At 43.7% G+C, this 26,474-nt stretch overlaps 1 long non-coding RNA gene across 1 annotated transcript; it reads left to right on the top strand.

Annotated features, from left to right (window-relative positions):
- On the top strand, positions 1 to 21,295 carry LOC127569870 (uncharacterized). Its single transcript, XR_007956255.1, has 3 exons — positions 1 to 152; positions 18,890 to 19,068; positions 21,118 to 21,295. It is a non-coding gene; the product is annotated as an uncharacterized LOC127569870 (long non-coding RNA).
- Positions 21,296 to 26,474: the final 5,179 nt, after the last annotated feature.

Raw genomic sequence — 26,474 nt, 5'->3', positions numbered from 1 at the left:
TGGCATACAATGGTGGATCTCATCATGCTGGAATTCCCCAGCATCACACTGGACTATCCATCTCTCCAATCCTACTCCACCCAGACCTGGCATGCAGTGGGAATTTCCATTCATTTGACTGGGGATTCCCAACCTACAGATTACAAGGAAATGTAAGTTGTTTAGCTTTTTCCTCATCCAAGTTTAATAATTTCAAATATTTATGAATGCTTTCAGGAATTATTTTCTAATTTATATTTTTTAGAATATATCAGAGTCATTAAGAAAGAATCACAGGTTGTGACATGAGGCAAAACTATTTTCCCAACTTTGCCTCCTTGTAAATGTTAGCCAAGGGCCGGGCTTCAGCAGTGGCTCACCTGAGGCCTACTGGCTCCTAGGTCCTGGCCAGGCCTCCCCTAGAAGTAGAGGGTTAGTTGGATCAGTCCTCTGCATCTAGCCCAGGTAAGTGCAGATAGAGTCCATGCCCAAATCCAGCTCAATCTGACCCAGTAAAACAGGAAAAGTTTTTGTTACTTTGACCTATGCAGATGGGGGTAAAGATCATCAATACATGGAATCAGAAGCTGCTGCATCAAAAGAAATAATCAAATAAAAGCAGGAAATACTCCATTGGCTTGGCAGCAAATGTGGGACACAAAAAACCTGAAAGACTGGCTCTGTTTCTCTCTTCTCAGGTGCTGACTGACCTGGTGAGTATTGCCAGTTTTCTTTTTATTTCAGGTTTCCAGCAATCACAGTATTTTTAATTTGAACTGAAATGCCACTTTAACCACCAGAAACTTACATTCATCAATTGAAGAATTGAAAATCTATCATTTATAAAGACAAAAACTATAAATTTTAATTTCTCTTTTCCTTTCTCTCAAAATCTAGCAAGCTTTTAGAACATTTCTAGCAAAATAAAAATATTCAACATTAAATATTTCACAAATAATATTGCTAATCATCAATAAAATGATGTATCGTGGCCTTCATTGATACTTTTAGTCAGAGGCCTCAATCTTTCCCCAACCTACCAGCATGTCACAATCTGAGCATGTGCAGTGAGTCTCTCCCAACATTCATCATTACAGTGCAGCTGTTGCAAGCATGCTTTTTCATTAATCATAACAATATTTTTGGTGAACTTGAAATAAGAATGGATTACAAACCTTTAAAGAGCTACAGGTCAGCATTTGCACAATTAACTATTACTTAGAATTGTTCTTTTATTTTAGAGTTAGGCTATCCACCAACATCAGTAGCACAGAGACAAATGATGAATGTACTAAAAACAGGGAATGCTGGAAATGACCTGAAATGTTATCTCTGCTCCTCTCTCCACAGGCGCTACCTGACTTGCAGAATGTTTGCAGCATTTTCTGTTTTTTAATCACAGATCTCCAGCCTCTGCAGGGTTTTATTTTTGCTTTTCATCGAGTGTTATTTTGTTTTTAGACCGAGAATTCCAATAGTTTACTATCCTCAGGTTAAAACTGAGACTGGTTCCTATTTTAGGAGGCTGATCCTAACCACTGTTCTTGTTTAAAAGGGGCAAGTGATAAAAATTAGGAATGTTGTCCCCAAATATAGTTAGTTAAAGCCATTAATTTATTATGTTTAAATAATGAAAACAATAATAGCTGCAGTGTATTGAAAGATGGTCTGTGAAGCACAATGGCAGACTTGATAAAAAAAACTGCATTAAATAAGCTCTGGTAGACACTATGAACTTCAGATTGAAGACTAAATGCCACAGGTGTTTATGCCACATGACTCACTTATATATCTGAATAAAGATATACCATTCCAACATAATAAAAAAATTCACTTTAGCTTAAATGATTTCTAAATGGGGCTCCAACTGTCTAACTTATCAGCAGAATTTTCTATTATTGGTCTTGCAATGCCAATATTCATGGCTATATTGTGTTTTTTGTGACTAATTCTTACAATTGCTGTCAATAAACCTTTGCACATCTTCCTGAGAAGGCTGATTCTTATAAAATATTTTGCCTCTCCCTGTTGGGCATGTTCCTCTTCATTTTGTGAATTACTTTGCCACCATCTGGTTGTTTCATCTCGTGTTTCTTTGGTTAATCCTGAACTTTTCATGTCTCTTGGGATTCTAGTTGTGGTCTGCCAATATGCTTCTTCTCAGATGAAACACCCTTGCATGTCATTAGAGATTCAGTCACTGCCCAATCTAATGATTGTCCCAACCATCTCAGGTGACATGGGTTCAATGTGGTAATAATGCTGGGTTGTTGGGCACCCTCCAGAATTTCAGTATTTGTCACAAAAGTAGGAAATGCTGGACATACTCTGGTCAGGCAACATCTGTGGAGAGAGAATTAGAGTTAACATTCCAGGTCAATGATCCTTGTCCATTCCCTTCTTCAGGTTATTGACCTGAAACATTAATACCATTTCTCTCTCCACAGATGCTGCATGATCTGCTGAGTATTTCCAATATTTTCTGGTTTTATTTCAGATTTCCAGAAAATGGAGTTTTTCTTAAGCTTTGGATTTCAATTTTTGTCACTGTGGTCATACCAGTTAGGATTCAGCCTTGGCAAGGCACTTGGAAGCAGTTGATCTTTCTCTCTTGCTTTTTGTAAGCTATCCATGATTCAGTTCCTTAGAGCAGAGTATACAAAGTACAGACTTGCATTATCATGTTAATATTAGCTCTTGCTTCTTCCAAATGTTTTGATTAACTTTTTTAAAACATTGCATCTTCACAATGCTTGAGTTGATCTTGGTGTAAAGTGAGAAGTTGGCAATGGTGGTTAAGCTAAGGTTGGTGAACCTTTGCAAAATCTAGAGCATAGTCATCACATTTATTTTGAGAGAATTCTGTGTTCTGTCCAAGAATATGTGTTTTCTTCAGATTTATGGCAAACCCATATTTACTGCATGCCAACAAGAACCTGTCATTGAGGGTTTGGACATCACTCTCATTATGCAGTAAAAACTTCCATAAAACATATCCTTAACAAGGATGTGGAGGATTTTTATTTGCTCTTGCAACAAACCAGGTAGTACATCTTCCCATGTAGAGATATGTACCTTTGGTTGCATTGGTGAAAACATGTCAGAGAGAAAGGAGAAAAATATGTTGGGCTCTCTCCAGGCACTTAACTTTGTTCACCCTGCTTTGGACCTTGAGGGACCTTGACATTGATCTATTGTGCTGCATCATTCTCTATGTGTTGAGTGAATGGCAGTGATAATATTCAGTCATCTCAGGGGATGTCTAGTCTTTTGTAGAATCATAAAGAGGTCTTCTCTTTTGACTGGGTCAATTGTCTTTGTTAGGTCAATAATAGTGAGCTATGGTGTTTTCCTTTGTGTTCTCTACATTTCTCCTGGGGCTAATTTATGAAAATATCATGTCTTCTGTTGACCTTTTCCTATAAACCCAGACTGAGACTTTGCCACTGTCTGTATTTAATAGCATTTCAGTAAACTACGTTTCTATGATGTTTGGTATGGAGAAAGTGCATAGAGCTGTGTGTGACTCCTCTTGCTTTGGTGTTGGCATCTCACATGACTTGTGGCACTGAGCCTTTGCTCCACCATAGAAGAAATAATTCAAGTACCTCTGACGGTGACACCTCTTGTCCACATTGATAACTTTGGCCTGGTTACCATCCCTGCCTGGTGCTTGTTATCCACAAGGATATTAAGGTTTTATTCAGTTCTTCCATGCCAGGTTCAGATTTGAGATAGCTTAGTTCAACCACTCTTCCAGTGGCATCTAGCAATGTTGGTGTCAACACTTCATGTGGGTGGTATCCCACAGATCATTCTGTTTATATATTTTTGACCATGAGTATTTCCCTAATTTTGATATCTCCTGTGAAGTGACTAAGAATGTTTTACTGTGTTAAAGGTGCTATATAAATGCAAGCTGTTGTTGGTATTGTTGTGTGGCTAGGCACATGGCTCCAGTTGATTCCAGACAAAGTATAAAATTCCCCAGAGTGAAGAATGAATCAATTGCTCTTCAACAAATTCATTCCTGCAGGGTTTTTTAAACATTACAGCATAGTATGCCAGCCCTCAGTAACTTTGAATGCTGATAACATGCTGATGTTAGTTTTATCTAACATTGTTTTCAATAACAAGCACAATATCTGCTCTAACACCTGGTAAAACAAAATCAGCACAAGATGATGTTCTGGAGAAATGACTCCTTGCTCAATTGCTCAGCTTTCTATCCCTGCATACATGTGCCAAAAACCCAGAGCTATATTGTTGCTGAGGAAGTTCTTCATTAGAACCAGTGCAGAGAAATGCCTTTTAACTCATTCTTGTGCCAATTCTTTGACTGATCATTCCAAAACTAATCCCAGTGCCTGCTCTCTCTTGAGCCCTGTATCAACTGTTCATCCAATTGTTGCTTGAAAAATGTAATCATTTCAACATCAACTTCTGAAACCAGTTTCATGCTCTGACAAATGTGTGTGAAGAATTTTGTTTTCTCATCTCTCTACCCTTTCTTGTCTGATTTGTGATGGATGAAACCATTTTCATTGACCACGAACTAGACAAAGAAGTTATATCTTATACTACATATCAAAGATCCTTTATAAACCAGCACTAAAGGGTGGACGTCCACTGAGTCAGTGTGGGTGGAAGTCAGAAACAGAAAGGGAGCGATCACTCTATTGGGAGTATTCTACAGGCCCCCTAGTAGCAGCAGAGATGCTGAGGAGCAGATCGGGAGGCAGATTTTGGAGAGGTGCAAGAATAACAGGGTTGTTATCATGGGTGATTTCAACTTCCCTAATATTGATTAGCACCTCCTTACTGTAAAGGGGATAGATGGGACGGAGTTTGTTAGGTGCGTACAGGAAGGATTCCTGACACAGTGCGTGGACAGACCGACTAGAGAGGCCATACTGGACCTGGCGCGAGGTAATGAGCCTGATCAGGTTTCCGATCTCTCAGTGGGAAGCATTTTGGAGATAGTGACCATAGCTCCTTGACCTTTACCATAGCCTTGGAGAGGGATAGGAGCAGACGATATGGGAAAGTATTTAACTGGGGGAGGGGAAATTATGATGCTATTAGGCAGGAACTTGGGAGTGTAAATTGGGAACAGATGTTCTTGGGAAAGTGCACAGTGGAAATGTGGAGGTTGTTTAAGGAATACTTGCATGGGGTTCTGGATAGGTTTGTTCCGTTGAGGCAGGGTAAGGATAGTAGAGTGAAGGAACCACGGTTGACAAGAGACATACAATATCTTGTCAAGAGGAAGAAAGAAGTTCAACTAAGGTTTAGAAAAGAAGGATTAGACAGGGCCCTGGAGAGTTACAAGGTAGCCAGGAGGGAGCTTAAGAATGCACTTAGGAGAGCTAGAGGGGACATGAGAAGGCCTTGGCGAGTAGAATTAAGGAAAATCCCAAGGCGTTCTACACGTATGTGAAGAATAGGAGGATAACTGGAGTGAGGGGAGGACCAATCAGGGATAAGAGAGGAAACATGTGCCTGGAGTCGGAAGAGGTAGGGGAGGTCCTTAATGAATACTTTGCCTCAGTATTCACCAGAGAGTGAGAGACCTTGACGTTTGTGAGGATGGTGTATGACAGGCTAATATGCTGGGGCATGTCGATGTGAGGGAAGAGGATGTGCTGGAATTTTTGAAAAACATTAGGATAGCTAAGTCACCGGGACCGGATAGGATATATCCAAGGTTATTGCGGGAAGCGAGGGAAGAGATTGCTGCGCCTTTGGCGATGATCTTTGCATCCTCACTGGCCACGGGAGTAGTGCCAGATGATTGGAGGGTGGCAAATATCGTTCCTTTGTTTAAGAAAGGGAGTAGGAATAACCCTGGGAATTACAGGCCAGTGAGTCTTACTTCAGTGGTGGGCAAATTACTGGAGAAGATTCTTAGAGATAAGATTTATGGGCATTTGGGGAAGCATAGGATGTGGAAGCTTTAGAGAGGGTGCAGAGGAGATTTACGAGGACGTTGCCTGGATTGGAGAGCATGTTTTATGAAGATAGGTTGAGTGAGTTAGGGCTTTTCTCTTTGGAGAGAAGGAGGATGAGCGGTGACTTGATAGAGGTGTACAAGATGATAAAAGGCATAGATCGAGTGGACAGTCAGAGACTTTTTCCCAGGGCGACAATGGCTAACACGAGGGGACATAATTTTAAGGTGATTGGAGGAGGGTAAGTTTTTTACACAGAGAGTGGTGGGTGCATGGAATGCACTGCCTGCAGAATTTGTGGGGGTAGATACATTAGGGGTATTTAAGAGACTCTTAGATACATATATGAATGACAGAGAAATGGGGGGCGATGTGGGAGGGAAGGGTTAGATAGATCTTAGAGCAGCATAAAATGTCAGCACAACATTGTGGGGTGAAGGGCCTGTACTGTGCTGTAGTGTTCTATGTAATCTTAGCCTTCTCTTGTGGAGTCAATCCCAAAGCTGCTGTGTCCAGTGAAGTCCTGTAAACGCACCAGTAATCCTGCTCCAGAGGAGTAGACCAATTGGCCACTCGCACGTGTTCTGCCATTCAGTAAGACAGCAGCAGATTTTTACTGAAGCACCAATTTCCTCCCCTAATGCCATGATTCTTGATGCATTTACTAGCCGATAAAAAACCTATTAATCTCTGATATGAATGTACTCAGCAAATGAGAATCCATAGCCCTTTTGGGAAAATAATTCTAAAGATAAATAATTTAAATGCAAATGGATATTACTTTGTTTTGTTATTAATTTCAAAGATGTAGTTGCCAATGGCAAAGTCTACATTTATTGCGCAACTCCTTAGCTGTTTTTGAGAAGGCAATGCGCGTCACTTTCTTGAGTCACTGCAGTTGGAATCATGAAATTACCACTATGGTTAGGAAGAAAGTTAAAAATTTTAAACACAAACACAGCAAGGATAGAGGAACAACGATATATTTCCAAGTGAGGGCAGTGCGTGATTTGGACGGCAGTCTGCAAATGATAATGGTCATAGAGATGTATGGCACAGAAATGAGCCCTTCGGTCCATCATGAACATAGAGCCATAGAACCATAGAACACTACGGCACAGAAAACAGGCTATTCAGCCCTTCTAGTCTGTGCCAAAACTTTATTCCGCTAGTCCCATTCACCTGCACCCAGTCTGTAACCCTCCAGACCTCTCCTGTCCATGTATCTATCCAATTTATTCTTAAAACTTAAGAGTGAGCCCACATTTACGTCAGATGGCAGCTCATTCCACACTCCCACCACTCTCTGAGTGAAGAATTTCCCCCTGATGTTCCCCCTAAACCTTTCCCCTTTCTCCCTAAAGCCATGTCCTCTCGTACTTATCTCTCCTAATCTAGGTGGAAAGAGCCTGCTCGCATTTACTCTGTCTATACCCCTCATAATTTTGTAAACCTCTATCAGATCTCCCCTCATTCTTCGATGCTCCAAGGAGTAAAGTCCTAACCTGTTCAATCTTTCCCTGTAACTCAACTCCTGAAGACCCGGCAATATTCTAATAAATCTTCTCTGCACTCTTTCAATCTTACTGATATCCTTCCTATAGTTAGGTGACCAGAACTGCACACAATTCAGACCATTCAGACTTTTTTGTCCTTCTACAATAATCCCATTTACCTGCATTATGTCCGTATCCTTTGATGCATTGCCTATTTAATTGCCTATCTAAAATTTTCTTAAACATAATAATTGTATTTGATTCCACCACCTCCTCTGGCAGTGAGTTCCAGATATCAATCACTCTCTGTGTAATAAAAAAAAACATTACCATGAAAAACAGATTCTGACTATCAACCCTATTTGATATTCCTCTTATAATTTTATATACTTCTGTCAGGTCATTCCTCAACCTCCTTTACTGCAGAGAAGACAAGCCCAGCCTACCCAATCTCTCCCCATAATTAAAGTCCCTCAATCCAGGCAACATCCTGGTGAATCTCCTCTGCAATCTCTCCAGGGCAACGATATCCATGCTGTATTAGATACATCTGATCAGAATTGCACACAATACTCCAAGTGCAGCCTAAGTAATATTTTGTAAAGTTACAATATTACATCCCAACTTTTGTATTCTATGCCCTGACCTATGAAGGCAAGCATGCAATATGCCTTCTTCACCATCTTATCTACCTGTGTTGCCGGTTCAGGAACCTGTGGACTTGAACCCCAAGATTGCTCTGTTGATCAACATTCCTTAGCACCCAACCACTGTGTTTGTCCTACCCCTATCTGACTTCCCAAAATGCATCCTGGGATTGAGTTCCATCAGCCAACACTTTGTGTCTGAATATATACTGCTGTAGCCATAGACAATTTTCTTTGTTATCCACAACACCAGCAACCTTTGTGTCATCTGCAAGTTTACTAATCATAACTTCAACATTCACATCCATATTCACAAACAACAAGGGTCCCAACACTGATCCTTACAGTAAACCACTGGTCACAGACTTTCAAGCAGAAAAGTACCCTTCCATCACCTTCCTCTGTCTCCTGTCACCAATCCGACTTTGGATCCAATTAACCAGCTCACCTTGGATCCCTTGTGTCTTGATCTTCTGGACCAGTTTACCATGTAGGACCTTGTCAAATGCCTTACTCCAGTAATTTCTCTACCTCGGGCATAAGCCTCACGGGCCTGTAGTCACATGACTTTTCCCTGCTGCCCTTCTGAAATAAAGGAACAATATTAGCTATCCTCCAGTCATCTGGAAACTTACCTATGGTTAAAGAGGATTCATAGATTTCCGTCAAGGCCTCATCTATCTCCTCCCTTGCTTCTCATAGCAACCTGTTATGGATCTCATCAGCTCTGGGAATTTATCAACCCATATGTATCCCATGACATCTAACACCTTGTGGCGACTCACCGTCTAGTCGGGCGAACTGGCTCGGCAGTCGGGTCGTGCGGCGTCGGAGCGACGAGGCCCAAGATGGCGGCGGGCCTCATCTTTCCGAGCGACGGGGGGAACCCACGCGCGGGAAAGTCCTGATGACGTAGGACTTACATCATTGCCGGTTGTTTTGGGCGGGAACATTCTCCCTTAAAGGGCCCGCGCAAGGCGGGAAAATAAACCAGTTCTGTTTGGCAATCCTCCGAGTAGAGTCTTGTTTTATTCCACGGTAGCAACCGCTACATTGGTGACCCCGACGGTCCAAACGGCTTTTGGACCCGCGAAGTGGATGACAGCGCAGCAGCCAACGCAGTGGCCCTCAAGCTGCCCACTTTTTGGACACTTCGGCCCAGCGTCTGGTTTGACCAGGCCGAAGCACAATTCCACCTTCGGCAGATCACCTCCAACTCCACGAAGTACTACCATGTGGTTAGCTCTCTGGACCAGGAGACAGCCGTCCAGGTTGGAGACTTCATCCAGTCGCCTCCGGAGGAAGATAAGTACCCGGCTTTCAAAGACCTTTTGATCCGGACCTTCGGCCTCTCCCGTCGTGAGCGCGCCGCCCGCCTGCTTCATCTGGATGGCCTGGGGGACAGGTCCCCATCCGCCCTAATGAATGAGATGCTGGCATTGGCCGAGGGACACAAGCCATGCCTGATGTTCGAACAGGCCTTCCTCGAACAGCTCCCCGATGACATCCACTTGTTGTTAGCTGACGCCGACTTCAGCAACCCCTGTGAGGTGGCCGCCTGGGCAGATGTCCTGTGGAGGGCCAAGCGCGAGAGCGGTTCGTCCGTCAGTCAAATCACCAGGCCGCGAGCCCAACGCCCGCCTCGCCCGGCCCCAGCAACCGAGCAGCCACGCCCCAGGAACGCAGACGACGACACGGGTGACCAGCTGTGCTTCTACCATCAGAGGTGGGGTGCGGAGGCCCGTTGATGCCACCCACCCTGCAAGTTTCAGGGAAACGCCAGGGCCAGCCGCCGCTGATGGCTACGGCGGCTGGCCGCCGACAGAGCCTCCTCTTCGTTCAGGACAAGAAATCTGGACAGCGTTTCCTCGTTGATACTGGAGCGGAGGTCAGTATTTTGCCCCCGACAGGCCGCGACACTCGTGACAGGCCACCAGGTCCTCTACTCAATGCCGCCAACGGTACAACGATACGGTCTTTCGGCACCCGTACGCTTCAATTACACTTTGGCAGCAGCCTTTTTACCTGGACCTTTACCCTTGCCACCGTCGCCCAACCACCCCTAGGAGCCGATTTCCTTCGGGCCCACAACCTGTTAGTCGACCTGCGAAGGAAGCGGTTAGTCCACTCTAGCACTCTCCGGACCTATCCCCTGGGAGAAATCAGCCCACCAGCCCCGCGCCTGGACTTCATTTCCCTTTCTGGCGACGATTTCGCCAAGCTCCTAGCCGAATTCCCATCGATTTTGGCACCTTCGTTTACAAATTCTAGGCCCACACACGGGGTACGACACCACATCATTACCACAGGGCCACCCCTTCATGCCCAAGCACGACGATTACCTCCAGACAAGCTCCGCCTGGCAAAGGAAGAGTTCCGACACATGGAGGAGCTGGGGATTGTTCGCAGGTCAGACAGCCCCTGGGTCTCCCCCCTGCACATGGTCCCCAAAGCCACCGGAGGGTGGAAGCCCTGCGGTGACTACCGCAGGCTGAATGATGCCACCACCCCGGACCGCTATCCCATCCCTCACATCCAGGACTTCGCAGCGAACTTACACGGGGCCCGCATCTTTTCCAAAGTGGACCTCGTTAGGGGATACCACCAAATCCTGGTCCATCCGGATGACGTCCCCAAAACTGCGATTATCACCCCATTCGGCCTGTTCGAATTCCTTCGGATGCCGTTCGGCCTTAAGAATGCCGTGCAGACCTTCCAGCGGCTGATGGACGCGGTAGGCCGAGACCTGGACTTGGTGTTCACTTACTTGGGCGACATACTGATCGCCAGCCATAACCGCCAGGAACACCTTTTCCACCTCCGCCAGCTGTATTCCCGCCTCCGCGATTTCGGCCTCACGATTAACCCGTCCAAGTGCCAATTCGGACTTGACTCTATCGATTTCCTCGGCCACAAAATCACCAGCGACAGGGCAACACCCCTACCCGCCAAGGTGGATGCTATCCGCCATTTTGCCCGCCCCGACACAGTCAAAGGCCTACAGGAATTCCTTGGGATGGTCAACTTTTACCATCGTTTCATCCCTGCAGCAGCCCGTATCATGCACCCTCTGTTCTCGCTGCTGGCTGGTAAGGGCAAGGACATCACCTGGACTGACGAGGCTGCGGCTGCTTTCATTAAGGCCAAAGACGCCCTGGCAGACGCCACGATGCTGGTACACCCCAGGACTGATGTCCCGACTGCCCTCACGGTAGACGCGTCCAACACCGCGGTGGGTGGGGTACTGGAACAGCTACTCGAAGGCCGCTGGCAACCCTTGGCATTTTTCAGCAAGCACCTTAGACCGCCCGAACTGAAGTACAGCACTTTTGATCGGGAACTTCTAGCGCTGTATCTGGCGGTCCGGCATTTCCGATACTTTCTAGAAGGCAGGCCTTTCACCGCTTTCACCGATCATAAGCCTCTGTCCTTTGCCTTCTCCAAAGTCTCCGATCCCTGGTCAGCTCGTCAGCAGAGACATTTATCCTACATTTCCGAGTTCACAACTGACATCCAACATGTCTCCGGAAAGGATAATGTCGTTGCTGATGCACTTTCCAGACCAACCATCCACAACCTATCCTTGCGTGTCGACTACACGGCCCTAGCTGACGCACAGCAAGCCGACGACGAACTGCCCAGCTACAGAACCGCAGTCTCGGGTCTGCAGCTCCGAGATTTCTTGGTTGGTCCAGGTCAGCGGACCCTACTTTGCGACGTTACGACTGGTCAGCCCCGCCCTATAGTCCCTGCAGCCTGGCAGAGACGCGTTTTTGACTCGGTACATGGGTTGGCGCACCCATCCATCAGATCTACTGTCCGACTGGTCGCCAGCAAGTTTGTCTGGCATGGCCTGCGCAAACAGGTCAGTGAGTGGGCCAGGACTTGTCCGCACTGCCAGACGTCAAAAATCCAGCGACACACCAAGGTCCCACCACAGCAGTTCGAGCCTACCCGTAGGAGGTTCGACCACATACATGTCGACCTCGTGGGCCCTCTGCCGGTTTCAAGAAGAGCCCGGTACCTCCTTACCATCGTGGACCAGTTCATGAGGTGGCCTGAGGCAACCCCCCTGGCTGACATCACAACTGATTGCTGCGCCCGGGCGCTGCTCACAACTTGGGTCTCACGTTTTGGCATTCGGCCCACATCACTTCAGACAGAGGCACCCAATTCACTTCCAGTCTCTGGGCTGCATTAGCGAACCTGCTAGGGACGCAGCTGCACACCACCACGGCCTACCACCCTCAATCAAACGGGTTGGTGGAACGTTTTCACCGCCATCTGAAATCGGCCTTGATGGCCCGCCTGAAGGGTCCTAACTGGGTTGACAAGCTGCCTTGGGTCCTGCTCGGCATACGCACTGCCCCCAAAGAAGACCTCCGCACTTCATCAGCTGAGCTTGTATACGGGGCGCCACTAGTTGTCCCCGGGGATTTCATACCTGCCCTTCGGGACCAAGGGGAACAACCCCCAGCAGTCCTACAAAGACTGCGCGAGAAGCTTGGCGCCTTGGCCCCGATTCCCACCTCACGGCACGGTCAAGCCCCATCCTGCCAGCCCAAGGAACTACGGGACTGTAAGTTTGTTTTCGTTCGCAGGGGCACACCTCGGGCGCCATTGCAACGACCATATGAGGGACCGTTCCGAGTCATACGGAATAACGGATCCACTTTTATTTTGGACATTGGAGGCAGGGAACAGGTTTTCACGGCGGACCGCCTCAAACCGGCCCATTTGGATCTGCAACAGCCTGTCGAGGTTGCCACGCCGCGACGCAGAGGCCGCCCCCCTAAGCGGCAGCTGGCACAGCCCATGGACCTTGGGGACTGTCTCGCCGGTTCTGGGGGGGGTTGTGTGGCGACTCACTGTCTAGTCGGGCGAATCGGCTCGGCAGTCGGGTCGTGCGGCGTCGGAGCGACGAGGCCCAAGATGGCGGCGGGCCTCGTTTTTCTGAGCGACGGGGAGAACCCGCACGCGGGAAAGTCCTGATGACATAGGACTTACGTCATTGCCGGTTGTTTTGGGTGGGAACATTCTCCCTTAAAGGGCCCGCGCAAGGCGGGAAAATAAACCAGTTCTGTTTGGCAATCCTCCGAGTAGAGTCTTGTTTTATTCCCCAGTAGCAACCGCTACAACCTCCTCTTTCTTAATACTAACTTGCTCCATGTTATCCAAGTAACCCCTCTACCCCTCCCTAAAGGACCAAATCTTTCCCTGGCTACCCTCTTCCTCTTGGTATCCTTATGTTAGGATTCTCCTTAATTATATCTGTCAAGGATATTTCATGACCCCCTTTTGCCTTGATAATCTTTCTCTTAAAGTTCTCTCTTACCCCCACAATACTCCTCAAGAGACTCTCTTAATTCCAATTGTCTATACTTGTCATGTGCTTCTTTTTTTTCCTGATCAAACTTTCAATATCTTTGCCATTCAAGGTTCCCTAATCTTGCCATCTCTGCCTTTCATTTTTACCAGAACATGCTGGCCCTGAACTCTTACTTTCTTTTAAAGGACTCCCGTGTGTCAGCTGTCATTTTCCCCCAAGCATCTGCTCCCAGTCCTCCCGGTCCTCACTTATGTTATGGAAATCTGCTGCACTGCTACTATGTTTCCCATCACCCTGCCAAATTAGTTTAAATTTTCCAGAGTAATGTGAGCAAACCTCCCTGCAAGCATATTAGCCCCCTTCCAGTTCAGGTACAACCCATCCTTCTTGTACAGGTTCCACCTAACCTAGAGGAAAATACGTAGAGTCCTCCCTTCTGCACCAGATCTTCAGCCATGCTTTCATCTGTCCTAGCTTCCTATTTCTACCCTCACTAGCACATGGCACAGGGAATAATCCTGAGATTACAAGCCGAGAGGTTCTACTTTTTACTCTTCTGCCCAACTCCCTAAGGTCACTTTTGCAGGACCTCATACCCTCTTTCTATCTGTGTCATTAGTACCAATGTGTACCACAACCTCTGACTGTTCTCCCCCCCTCCTTCAGAATGCATCTGTACCCCACTGGTACCAGAGAGGTAACAGACCATTCTGGATTCTTGATCTCACCACAGAAATGCCTCTCTGTTCCCCTCACTAACGAATACCCCACCACTACTGCTTACCTGGACTTTTCCCTCCCCAGCTGTGCATCAGAGCAAACTGTGGCACCATAAGTCACATGCGCCTATCGCCTTGTGATAGATATTGTGCATTAGGAAGTGCAATTGAAGAGCCCTCAATGATTGGTGCAGAGAATCTTGTAGAGGGCACAATCTGCCAGTAATAGAACATAGAACAGTACAGCACAGAACAGGCCCTTCGGCCCACAATGTTGTGCCAACATAGCTATTCCCTCCTGCCTACAGAATGCTCATATCCCTCTATTTTCCTCCCATTCATGTGCCCATCCAAGCCTTTCTTGAAAGCCCTCATGAGTTTGCCGCCACCACCTTATCAGGCAACGCATTCCAGGCATCCACCACTCTCTCAGTAAAAAAAAGTACCCCTCACGTGTGTTCTGAACCTACTACCTCCTATTGAACACAAATTCCAACCTCACTACTGAATACAAGTTCTAACCTCCAAAGTTCTCAGCCAAATTGGGAAAAGTTGAAAGTGCATCAAAGTTGAGTCTTTCCTGTTCTGACAGTACACAGATGGCTTAGAGGCAAACGTTCCTTTGCCCACCACATCAATGATATTGCAGAACTGGAAATTTTAGGTAATTCCAGGGCTAGAAGAAAGTCCTGGGGGTAAGCAGAGAGACCGAGCCAACACTCAGGGGCTCAATTACAGCATAGGGTCCAGACACTGCTTGGATCAGAAAGATAGGTCTCGGTACATGCCAGCGTTGAGATTGACTTAGAAAGACTGGAATGTCAGAGCCTTGATTGGAGAGGGTGGGAGTGAGAACGTACATCAATCAGAGGGAATGGGAAGCTGGGACAATTGGGGATCAAGGACAAATTTGGGAATGGCTGCAATGTTTTGATTCAGAGGCAATAGGGTGTAGTACCATGGTGGTGGTAGGAAGAGTGCAAGGGAAGAGAGGATGGGGTTGGTATCCAAGGATGGATACCTGTGGGATTAGAGATTTACCTGAGTATGGCTTTCAGCTCTAAGCCAAAACCTACTGGAGGAGTAGTGCTATTGTTTCTTGAGAGTGCTCAATATCAGGCACCTACCACCTGCATTCCCTTGCGCACTTTCCCAGGTGATCCAGATCCTGTTGTAACTTTAGACAATGTTCTTCACTGTCCACCACACCACCAATATAGGTGTCATCAGCAAACTAACTAATCATGCCACCTATATTCTCATTTAAATTTTTTATATATATGTAAGATTTTTAAGATTTAAGATTTCTTTATTAGTCACATGTACATCAAAACACACAGTGAAATGCATCCTTTTGCATAGAGTGTTCTGGGGGCAGCCCACAAGTGTCGCCACATTTCCGGCACCAGCACAGCATGCCCACGACTTCCTAGCCCGTACGTCTTTTGGTAAGTGGGAGGAAACCGGAGCACCCAGAGGAAACCCACGCAGACACAGGGAGAACATACAAACTCCTTACAGACAGCGGCCAGAATTGAACCCGGGTTGCTGGTACTGTAAAGCATTATGCTAACCACTGCCCGCAATATATGACAAACAGCAGGGGACCCAGCATCGATCTCTACAGCACACCACGGATCACAGGCCTATAATCTGAACAACAGCTTTCCAGAGGGTCTCAACCTGAAACATTGACTGTCCCTCCACGGATGCTGCCTGATATGCTGAATTCCTCTAGCTTCTTACTTATTCCTCCACTACCATCTTCTGACTCCTTTCACCAAGCCAATTTTATATCCAACTGGCTAGCTCACTCTGGATCCCATGTGATCTCACCTTCCAAACTACCCTACAGTGAGACCTTGTCAAAAGCATTGCTAAAGTGCACATAGACAACATCTTCCGCCCTGTCCTCATCCATCTGACTGGTTGTATCACAGCTTGGTATGGAAACTCTCAGAATGCCCTCCAGTAACTCACCTACTACTGATGTTAATCTCACTGATGTTAAGTTCCCTGACTTGTCCCTGAAGCCCTTCTTAAGGCACAACATTAACCACCATCCAGTCTTCTGGTACCTCACCCATGACGAAGGAACCTCTGCCAGGATCCTGCAAATTGTCTTGCTTCTGACAACTCCATACGGTTAACTTTGTCAGACCCCAGAGATTTATCCACCTTTATGTGCCTCAAAACTACCAACATCTCTTTTGTGATATCAATATTTTTCAGGACATCACTTATCTCTTCCCTGAATTCCCTAGCTTCCATGGAAGGAAGGAATGTGTAAGGTGGCAGTAGGCTGCTAATGAAGCACAGTGTTTTGTCCTGGGTGCCATCAAGCTTCCTGAGTGCTGTTGGAGCTGCACTCATCCAGGCGACTGGAAAGTGTTCCATCACAGCCCTAATTTGTGCCTTAGATGACGGAAAGATTTTGGAGTGTCAGGCAATGAATCACTTGATGCAGGATGCACTGCCTCATGTAAAAGAAATTCCAGTGGCATTATTTGACAAAGAATAAGAAACTTCTGATGCCCAAACTAACATCTGTACTTCAAACAATATCCCAATCACAGAACATCTGGTTGTTCTTCTCCTCACCCTTTGTGGTACCCTACTGCTTTAAAATTGGCAGCTGTGTTTCCATACTTAAAATGGTTTATGCACTCCAGTTCTCAATCATTTTGAGAAGTGTTGAGCAGACCTGAGCACTTTTCCAGTGAGCTGACCTCAAGCCCTTTCAGCCCGTAGGCTTTATTTAGTACATGTGGACCTGATATTGAGTGTGTCTTTGCCAGTGGACGTCATAGATGGTTAGTCCTAGGTCAGGGGCACTTACTAGCTGGACTTGTGATCTGCAGTGACCTGGAATTCTCTCTGAAGTCCCTAAATCCCAGAACTTATTGAGACTGTGGATCAAATCTGCAGTATGTTCCCGAGGCCTGAACAAAACTCTTTTTAACAGCTTCATTTTAATTCAGAAAGAACATATGCCATAATGCTTGTCAACTGGAGAGAGAGCGACAGAGAGAGGAAGTGGCTTCCCACCACCTCTCGTTTCTCTCTCTTAGATGGAGAACATTTTCATCTTCATTGAGAGAAATTTATCATCTGAAAACAATGATAGTAGAATATTTTAGCTAACTGAATATTTTGCTTTACATTTCCCAATGTTTTGCTTTGTGCTCTCAAGTAATTTCCATGCTTTACTTTTGAATGAAAACACAGCTAGAATTGAATACTTGAACGCTTTTATAACTGGGCACTTACTGATTATCGGCAGCTGTGCCTTGTTCATACTTTCAGATTGAAGCCAATTTAATACATGCAGCTTATAAATAAAGGAAAGCAGAGTCTGGAATTTTATAAACTTTGGAGAAAAAGAATGCTTCAAGTGAAAATATATCACCTATAACTGAAGCTCTGCCAGCCCCAGATCGCCGTTTCTGTTCACCTAAAGTTTCCTGATCTAAGATGCAGAATTTTTATGGATTCTCCACACGTTGACTATTTGACTCTGGCATGCTTCTGCCCCTAGCCCCATGATGTTACATTATGACTTCTGGGGGGGTTTTGATCAGGTCAGCTTATTACAATTTACTTATTCAAGCTTTTGATTACATTTCAACCAAAAAGTAATGCGGCTCCAATGCCAGTTATAAAATTCATTTCTTGTACAGGACCATCTGTTACTCAGCAGCATAAACAATGGTCATTGAAGGATATCCCAACATTGAAATGGGTGATTTTAAATTATTTATTCTATAGGTTTTGGGGTGCAACTTTCCCTTCCAGGATCCATCTCACCTTCCGACCCTCAACCAAGTTGAGTGACACATTCATGCCAATTCCTTATTCTCCCACAACTGTGAGTTGTGTGAAGAAGGGTGTGGGGATGACAGTAGTGGTGTTTACCTTTCTGGTGATCACAGTTCACTCTCAACAGTTAAAGAGCCCCTCAAACACAAAAGTGCTGCAGCTCTTTTTTGCTATGACCTTGCTGGTCAGTCAGCTATTTTGCTGACTTTGTGGCCATTATGGATGGATGTTGAATTTTTCAACTTGAGAGTATGTAGTCCAGGTTAACTCTGCTCCTGGTGTGAAACTGAGTGAGCACCAGACTGCCCAATGTTTGCCTTTCCAGTGAGATATTTTAAAAAAAGATGATTCTCTGCCAGTTCAGGCCAAAGTTAATGAACCCATTTCACCTTTCTGCTGAGCAGAATTCTCATGATCAATAATACAGTGTCAATTAAAATTACTAAAATCAGATTGACATCCCACTTGCTATTTTTTTTGGATCTTGCTGTGCCAACATTGGCTGATGCATTTGCCTGCATAACAGTGTCTAAGATTTAACAAGTATCTCATTACAAATAAAGAGAGCTATGAACTCTTGAGAATGAATAGAGAAGCCACTTAATTGCAAGTCATTTCCTCATTCTCCAAACGTTACCCAGATTTGACTGCTTTTGCTTGGAGTACATTCCTTATACCTTTGCTTCTGTGAGAAAAATTGTACAGTATTGGAGGCTTGTAATAGAATATGGCAAAGAGAAGAATTGAGCAATGTACTTTAAGCACTCCCTCAGTTCCACACCAGGAACACAGTTAGCCTAGACTATGCACTCTCTATATTCTTAATCTTATTCTGTGATTTGACCCTGACTGGGCTCCTTAAGTCTGTTGCTTTTCCCCTAATGTAGGAAGAAGTTATCTCATTATTTGCTCACCTAAGTAACTGAATAACTTGACTTGTTTTCTTTAGCAAGGGCTACTTACCTGTTACCAAGGAAAGGAATGAATATTGGGTCTAGGAAACAGATTATGAAGAAGATGCTTTTTGGTGAGAATACAAAATCTTCAGTGCAGAATTGGTGAATCTGAGATCCATCAGAAAGATCTTCTTGGATCTTTCTCTGTTTCCTATGAAAAGCCTATGTAATGGTAAGTAAAATGTGAAAACCTGGCATCAATCATGGAGAAACTTCCAGAGAGTTTAGCAGGATTATTCATCCTCAAAACAAATACTCAAAAACAGATTTCTCCATATTTAATCCAATAAACACAAGTAGGATCAGATCCAATAAACCTTATTCTAACTGCTGCTTTAGGTTTGAATGGATTGTTGTGGTGATAGTTCAGACTTATCATGAGAAAGTAATCCCACAATTTCAAAGAGAATGATAACTACTTGTGAAAAGGAAGTCAAAATATTTGTCTTTCTAATTCATCCTTCACACTTTTCCACCTATTTCTTTTCCCACTGGTCTCCTTTGCTAAGTCCTGTCTACAAACATCACCTGCAATGCAAGATCTCCTCATATTTCTCTGTATTTTCATCTTTAGTCAGCTGATTTGGGAACAGCACAATGACACAGCTAGTAGAGCTGTGACCATGCTAGTGACCTGAGTTCAATCCTGACCTCCAGTGCTGTCTGCATGGACCTTGCATGTTCTTCCTGTGGATTTTCCTAGGATGCTCTAGTTTACTTTCATATCTCAAAGACATCCAGGTTGGTAGGTTATTTGTCTATTATAAATTGCCCTTAGTATGTAGGTAAGTGGTAGAATCTCAATGGAGTTAATGGGAATGTAGGGTGGATAGGTTACAGAAAAATTAGTAGGAATCTGCAATTGCTCTGAGAGTGAGCGTACACTCATTGGGCCAAAACAGCCTCCTCCCATGTCTATAGAAGTATGAATATACAACCCCTTTGTAGTGAAATCTACAAGAACTCTCACTGATACTCCAATAAGTTACAGCGAGGAGTTGGTTGATCTGGAGAATACTTTGCTCATTATATAGTTAATGCTTCAGTATTTTAGTTTTGCTGCAGCTTGGGGATGCTCTTTCCGGTTATCACCATTATTTGGCAAAATGTTATTTTAAGTTATCAAAAATATTTTAGCCAAATCCATCAAGTTTTGGATTCATTAAAAAAAAGTTTTAATCAAATTGGTAACAACAAAAACCAATGCCTGCACATTTAAGCAAAGCAGTGCGTTCAAGTTTTGATTATTCTGTGTTTTCGCTGCTGGGTCCCCCATTCATCTTACAACAGATTAAACAAATGTGAATGTAATAAAAAAGTAATTAAGAATTAATTACTTACATGGATCTATGGTGGATTTACGTGGATTTATCAATGAAAAACAAAAGAATCAAGTCATATATATGGCACATTTTATATGTATGAGGGTTGGAGTTTGATACTGGGAGTTCCAGGAATTGATGCTAATGATGTTTTCAGGGGTGGTAATCCACATGTGTAAAGGTCTCCTGATAACTGGATAATTCATTTGTTTTTTACAAACTAACTAATGCCCATGCAAACTATTTATCGGACTTAAAATGGGTTTGTGGGAAAGAGTTTCACAGTTAAAATATAGTTAATGTGGTAGATAGCCTATAATTTTGTTGAGTTTGATGAGCGACCAGCTTATCTACATCTATTTTGCAATTGCAAGCATTGCTGGTAATTGGCACAGTATTTTCATCAGTGCTATATAGTGCTGGGATTTGAGTTTGCACATCTAATCTCCCCAAACCAAGATTCCTGATCCCAGTTGCACCAAATGTACAAGTTTCAGTTTACAGTGGTCTTTTAATAATATTTGTCCCAGCAGGCAGAGATTAGGAAGAAACACATCACACTTCCCACTTCCCACCAGTCAACTCAGAAAGTTGTTGGTTGAGCAATCTCTTCCAATTACAAAACATGTGTGGCAATGAAAAGCCAGAAAATCAGTGGTATTCTTTTTTTCCCAGAAAGATTAAGTTGGTATAGCTCAACATGAGGAACATCCTGCCTTTAGTTTCACTGTTCCTGGTTTGAGGGAGAGTCAGAGAATCCTTTTGCTGATCATCATCCAGTTAATCACATACTACAAATTGTACACACATGGGGTGTCAGTGCAGAACAGGATCCTGTGATATTACCCCCTCCTCAAACCACACCATCTCACGAAGTAACAGTCTGCTTTCTTGTCCAGATTCAGGCAGGAAGAAACACTGAAGACCACTTGGTGCCAGTGAAAGAACACCTCAGCATGGCATGGTGCCTGGAAGCAAGAACAGGACAAAATACTGTTAACAAAAGACAATTGGTATAAAAATTAGTAGCAATAATTCAATGCTGAAAAAATCAGAAACTCTGCTCTCTGTGTTTAATGTCTGTCAAGCCTGTCAAAACAGATGCTGTTTACCAGGTGTTTAATAAAATACCACTGCTCAGATTGTGCAAGCCCAGCTGTTTTAGCTTGCTTCTGTCCCAGGAAGACAGCATGTGGTACAGAGTATCAGAGGGAAGATGAGTTGATAAGGTCACCTCAACAGAGCCAGGTCAGAGCTAATGTTTTTCTCTTTTCACTTTCTGTCTTTTGGGCTTCAAAGAATTTAAGAGTTGCCTCGGCTATTTCCCCACGCTACAGCATGGGTTTAAAGTAAAACAGAATATTTTAAGTTAGTTGTTTCTGGAAACTTAACAGAATACAGATGAGTGCATTGACCATAGCTGAGAGGTTGACACCATGAAGTTGTCAAACACAGGTAAGGACCAGATCCTGCTACCAATTTTCTCCATTCTGAATAATAAAGGCCAGGTTTTTATTCTGTAATAGTTTATTTATACAAATACCATATTTTTGGAATGTTTTCTAGGAATTAAAAACACCCCCAACAGCCCCCTCCCATGTCCTCAGCAAAACTTCAGGTACTTTTCCAGCAGCCTGGAAAACTGTGTTGAACTCCCATATTAAATAAAGAAGTTATTCCAAGTTTAATTTGCTTCAATAGGCTACTCAGGACATATTCACATCCAAGATTTCTAGTAGGGCTCATATCTGTAGTCCGGTGATTTACTTCATATTTTCATGAATCCCAAGACCTCAGACATTATTACTTAAGTTCCACGTGTATCATAGTCCAGGGATTCAACTATACAGCTCCTCTGATCCACGTACTGGCTCTTTTTACAAATATCTAAATGATGTGTTCCACTTCTTTGTGGATTCCCTGTTTGTTCCATGCAATTACCTTCACCAGAATAGTTACTGCACATCAAAATCTATCCATCTTATTTGAGGTGCTCCAAAAGACATCATAATTTACTAAATAAAATCAAGCTGACTATACAAAATCCAGTGACAATCATTGAGACTTTTGTTCCTTCCACCTTCCCCTCTTTTGTCTCAGAGAGATTAGGAATAAGTGAGTCACTTTCAAATTGGGAGGCTGCAACTGTTGGGGGTGGTGCAGGGATTAGTGCTGGGTTTCCAGCTGTTCAGAGTATATATGAATGATATGAATAAGAGGATCAAGTGTAAGTTTGCTGATTATACAAAACTCGGTAGCAGCATGGGCTGTGAAGAGAATGCAGGAAGCTGTGAGGGATATAGACAGGCTGACTGAATGGGTAAAGAAACAACAGGTGGAATATAATGTGAAAAGCACAAGGTCATCCAATCTAATAGAAAAGATTATTTTTTAAATGGTGAGAGTTTGAAAGAAATTGATGTTCAGTGGGAGCTGATTTGCTTACACATGAATAATTGAAAATTAACATGCATGTAAGGCAAACAATTAGGAAGGTAAATGATGCCTTGGCCTTAATTGCAGAAGGATTTGAGTGCAAAAGGAGAGATTTTGTTGCATTTATATGGGACTCTGATGAGACTGCATCTGGAATAGTGTAGGGGTCCAATCTGCCTAGGTAAGGAGGCATATTCGTGCAATAGGTGAACTGAAATATAGAGAAACAACAGACTGCAGTTGCTGGAATCCGGAGCAAAAAAAACAAATTGCTGGAGGAACTCAGCAGGTCAGGCAGCAACTGTGGAGGGAAATGGATAGTTGATATTTTGGGTCAAGACCCTTCACCTGGACTGTCATATGAAGGGTCTTGACCCAAAACGTCAACTGTCCATTTCCCTTCATATTTTTTGCCTGATCCGCTGAGTTCCTCCAGCAATTTGTTTCTTTGCTTGAAGTGAAATATAGATTTACTGGAGTGATTTCAGAGTTCTAGCACCTGCAGTTTTTCATTTCTCATGCACCAGATTTTTTCTTGGGATGGCAAGTTTGTCTCAAAGAGATATTAAGTTGATTAGGCCTATGAGCTCTTGAGTTTAGAAGAAAGAGTGGAGATCTCAATGAAATATACAAAACTCTTACAGACAGGGTGAAAAAGATGTTTCTCCTTGCTGTGGTGTCTAGAATCAGGGTCACATTTTCAAAATGTGAGGACAGCCATTCAGGACTGAGCCGAAAATAAATTTCTTTACATAGATAATAGTGAATCTTTGGAATTCTCTACCCAAAAATATATTCAAGAAAGAGATTAATTGATTCATTCACTCATTCAAGGGAAATGAGGGAATTAGGGTTAATGCAGGAAAGGGACACTGAAGTAAAAGATCAGCCATGATCTTATTGAATAGTGGACCAGGCAGAAGTGCCATATGACAGACTCCTATTTCTATCTCTAACGTTCTTATATTCTTCTGACAACATCCATCTCCTTTCTTGGTTAGTTCCATGTGGCCTAGTACCTTGCCCAACAAAAATATCCATTTTTGAGGCCTGGCAGCAAGTAGCAAGGTTCTGTAGATAACTTGCTCTCAAGTCCAAATCTCTGCTTACCTAATGACAACACAAGCAAACCTCCAGTTGTATGTGTTGGAAAGAATCCTGCTCAAATCTAAGCCAGAATCCTGGTTGAATTTTGTTTTTCCAAGAAATAGCATAGCAGCCAAATGAGGTTTTTCTATGATTCTTCTGCTGAACAACCAACAGACCAAAGGCAGGGAACTAAATGCTTCCAATCTGCATCGATCAGAAAGAGATCTTTATCTATAGATCATCAGAGAGCCCATAGCTTATTTATATTGATCTCTGCAAAATGAAAATCAAGCACACTTGGAAGGAATTCCTGAAAATAATTACCTCGCTCTTAATTAAAAAAAAGTTAATTCACACAATATTAACTGGTTTTGATAGAAGACTTGTCTACAATCCAATGACTGGGGAAAACTATTTAGTCTAATCCTCAGCCTCATTTGAAGCATTAAATTTAATCATTGCCAAGTGTAAGGAGTTTATGGGTTTCTTCATTTTAGATTAGCTCCATGCGCATAGCTCCCTTTACCCCTTCCTCCCTTTCCACAGCTCCCTGGGTCCTGGCCTTGGTCTACTCATTGAGATTTCTCCATCTTCCCCATCTGCAGCGCTTTTCCTGGCCATCCCACTTTAACCCTTTCATTCCCTGGAACTTGCATGGCTAGAAAGCACTGGTGCACTCGGCTTTATTGATAAGTTTCCAAATTCACACTACAAACCCAGCAGTTACATGGTTTGACAGAATCTTAACAACCATCTCCCAGTCAGTAATCTGATATTAGTTTGAGGTAACTGGTCTAATCCTTCTGGTTTCAGTTCATTCTGCCCTGCTAATCCAATTCAACAGATGTTCTACTTTTCATTATCCCTATCTTGGATAACCAGGTTTGGGGAAAAAAAATCTCTTTCATGTGTGTTACTGTCAGTCTCCCGATTAGAAGCAACCTGGAGCACCACCTACAAACACACCTTATCTAATGGGCTGGTTGCCCTGTGTTGATTAATTTTTGCAGTGCTGTACTTTCAAAAAAAGACCTTGATGCAAAACCAGTCGCCAAATCATTTTCATTCTCCATATTGTGTGACAAAACAACGCCAACACCATAAGGACAGGAGAGTGGTAATGACTTTGCTAGATCATAAGGAACACAAGGCTGTGAATTCAAAGAAAAACTGCTTTGACTCATAGAACACAGCTTTTTTGTTCTTTGTCCACTTCCACATTGCCTTGTGATTCAACAGCTCATGTAGAGTTTCTAACACTTTGCTTAAAAATGGCTGGAAACATCCTTAGCGGTTGAGCAGACCGAATTTGACCTTCAACTTCTGGAAAGATTTGGGCCTAAGTGTAAGTTACCTGCATACAGAACCTTGGTCTTCAATGTCTGGCCTCATGTAGCAATGATGTACTAATGAGGTCGTACCTGCAGGAGAGGTGTCTGACTTTACCTACATTAACAGGCTGGATGGTTGTACAGGAAGCTATACAATAAAGTCAATTTGTGGCTCACAAACACAAATATTGAGCAAAAATCAAGCCTAAGAGAACCTGTCTCTGTGAACGTATAAGCTGTGAATGCAGTGAAAGAGTCATAGAGTCATACAGCATGGAAACAGGCCCTTCAGCCCATCTTGTCCATGCTGACCAAGTTACCTACTAGTGCTAGTCCCATTTGTCTACATTTGGCCCATATCCCTCTAACTTATCTAAATGTCTTTTAAATGTTGTATTTATAAATATACCCACCACCCTCTACGTGAAAAAGTTGCCCCTCAGGTCACCTCTAAATCTTTCCCCTCTCACTTTAAACCCATGCCCTCTAGTTTTAGACTCCCCTACCTTGGGAAAAAGACTGCAACCATCCATCTTATCTATAACCTTGATGATTTTATAAACCCCTATGAGGTCATCCCTCTGTCTCCTTCTCTCCAGGGAAAAAAAGTCCCAGCCAATCCAGTCTCTCATTATAACCCAAGTCCTCTAGTCCTACTAACACCCTGATGAATCTTTTATGCACAATTTCTAGATTAATGACATCTTCCTTATAGCTAGGTGACCAGAACTGTGATCAATACTCCAAGTGCATTCTCAGCAACCTCTTAAACAGCTGTAATATGACGTTCCCACTCTTGTACTTAATGCCCTGACCAATGAAGGAAAATGTGTCTCACACCTTCTTCACCACCCTGTCACATGTAGAGAAAGTTTTTGATTCCACATAGAGCTATAATAGCCGCAATACTGTTGTAAGATAGAGGCTCCATGTCTGACTTCTGTTCTTGAACTTTTTATTCATGCTGATGTGTAGGATTTGTTTGTTTACACATGGCATTGCTTGGTTAGCTTGGTTTGAATAGGGAGCAGATGCTTACAAAGTTTTAAAGTCTGCATTCTTCTCTGAAACTCAAACCCATTATGAATAGGCAATTGAATTGAAACTGGCTTGATACCTGAAATTCTATTGATATGAAATAACTCTTTGCAACCATTGAAATTGTGTTTGACCAACTAGAATGTAATCAAGAATTATGAATTTGCAGCATATTGAAAGTCATATCAAGCAGCTGACACAGATACCAAACAGAAGAAATAGAGGGAGATGAAACCCTGTTTACTCAAGCCAGAAGTGAAGGACCAGTGTGAGACTAAGTGTATTTTCAAAGGGAAAGATGGAATTACAAATGTTTATGGCCTGCGGAGGATTTGCCTTAAATGTAAGACCTCTCAGTCATG

The sequence above is a fragment of the Pristis pectinata genome, chromosome 4 (genome assembly GCF_009764475.1).
Source record: "Pristis pectinata isolate sPriPec2 chromosome 4, sPriPec2.1.pri, whole genome shotgun sequence".
In the NCBI taxonomy this organism is placed as follows: Eukaryota; Metazoa; Chordata; class Chondrichthyes; order Rhinopristiformes; family Pristidae; genus Pristis; species Pristis pectinata.
Note: the sequence above shows the minus strand (reverse complement) of the source record. Positions and strands in the feature narration are given on the sequence as shown.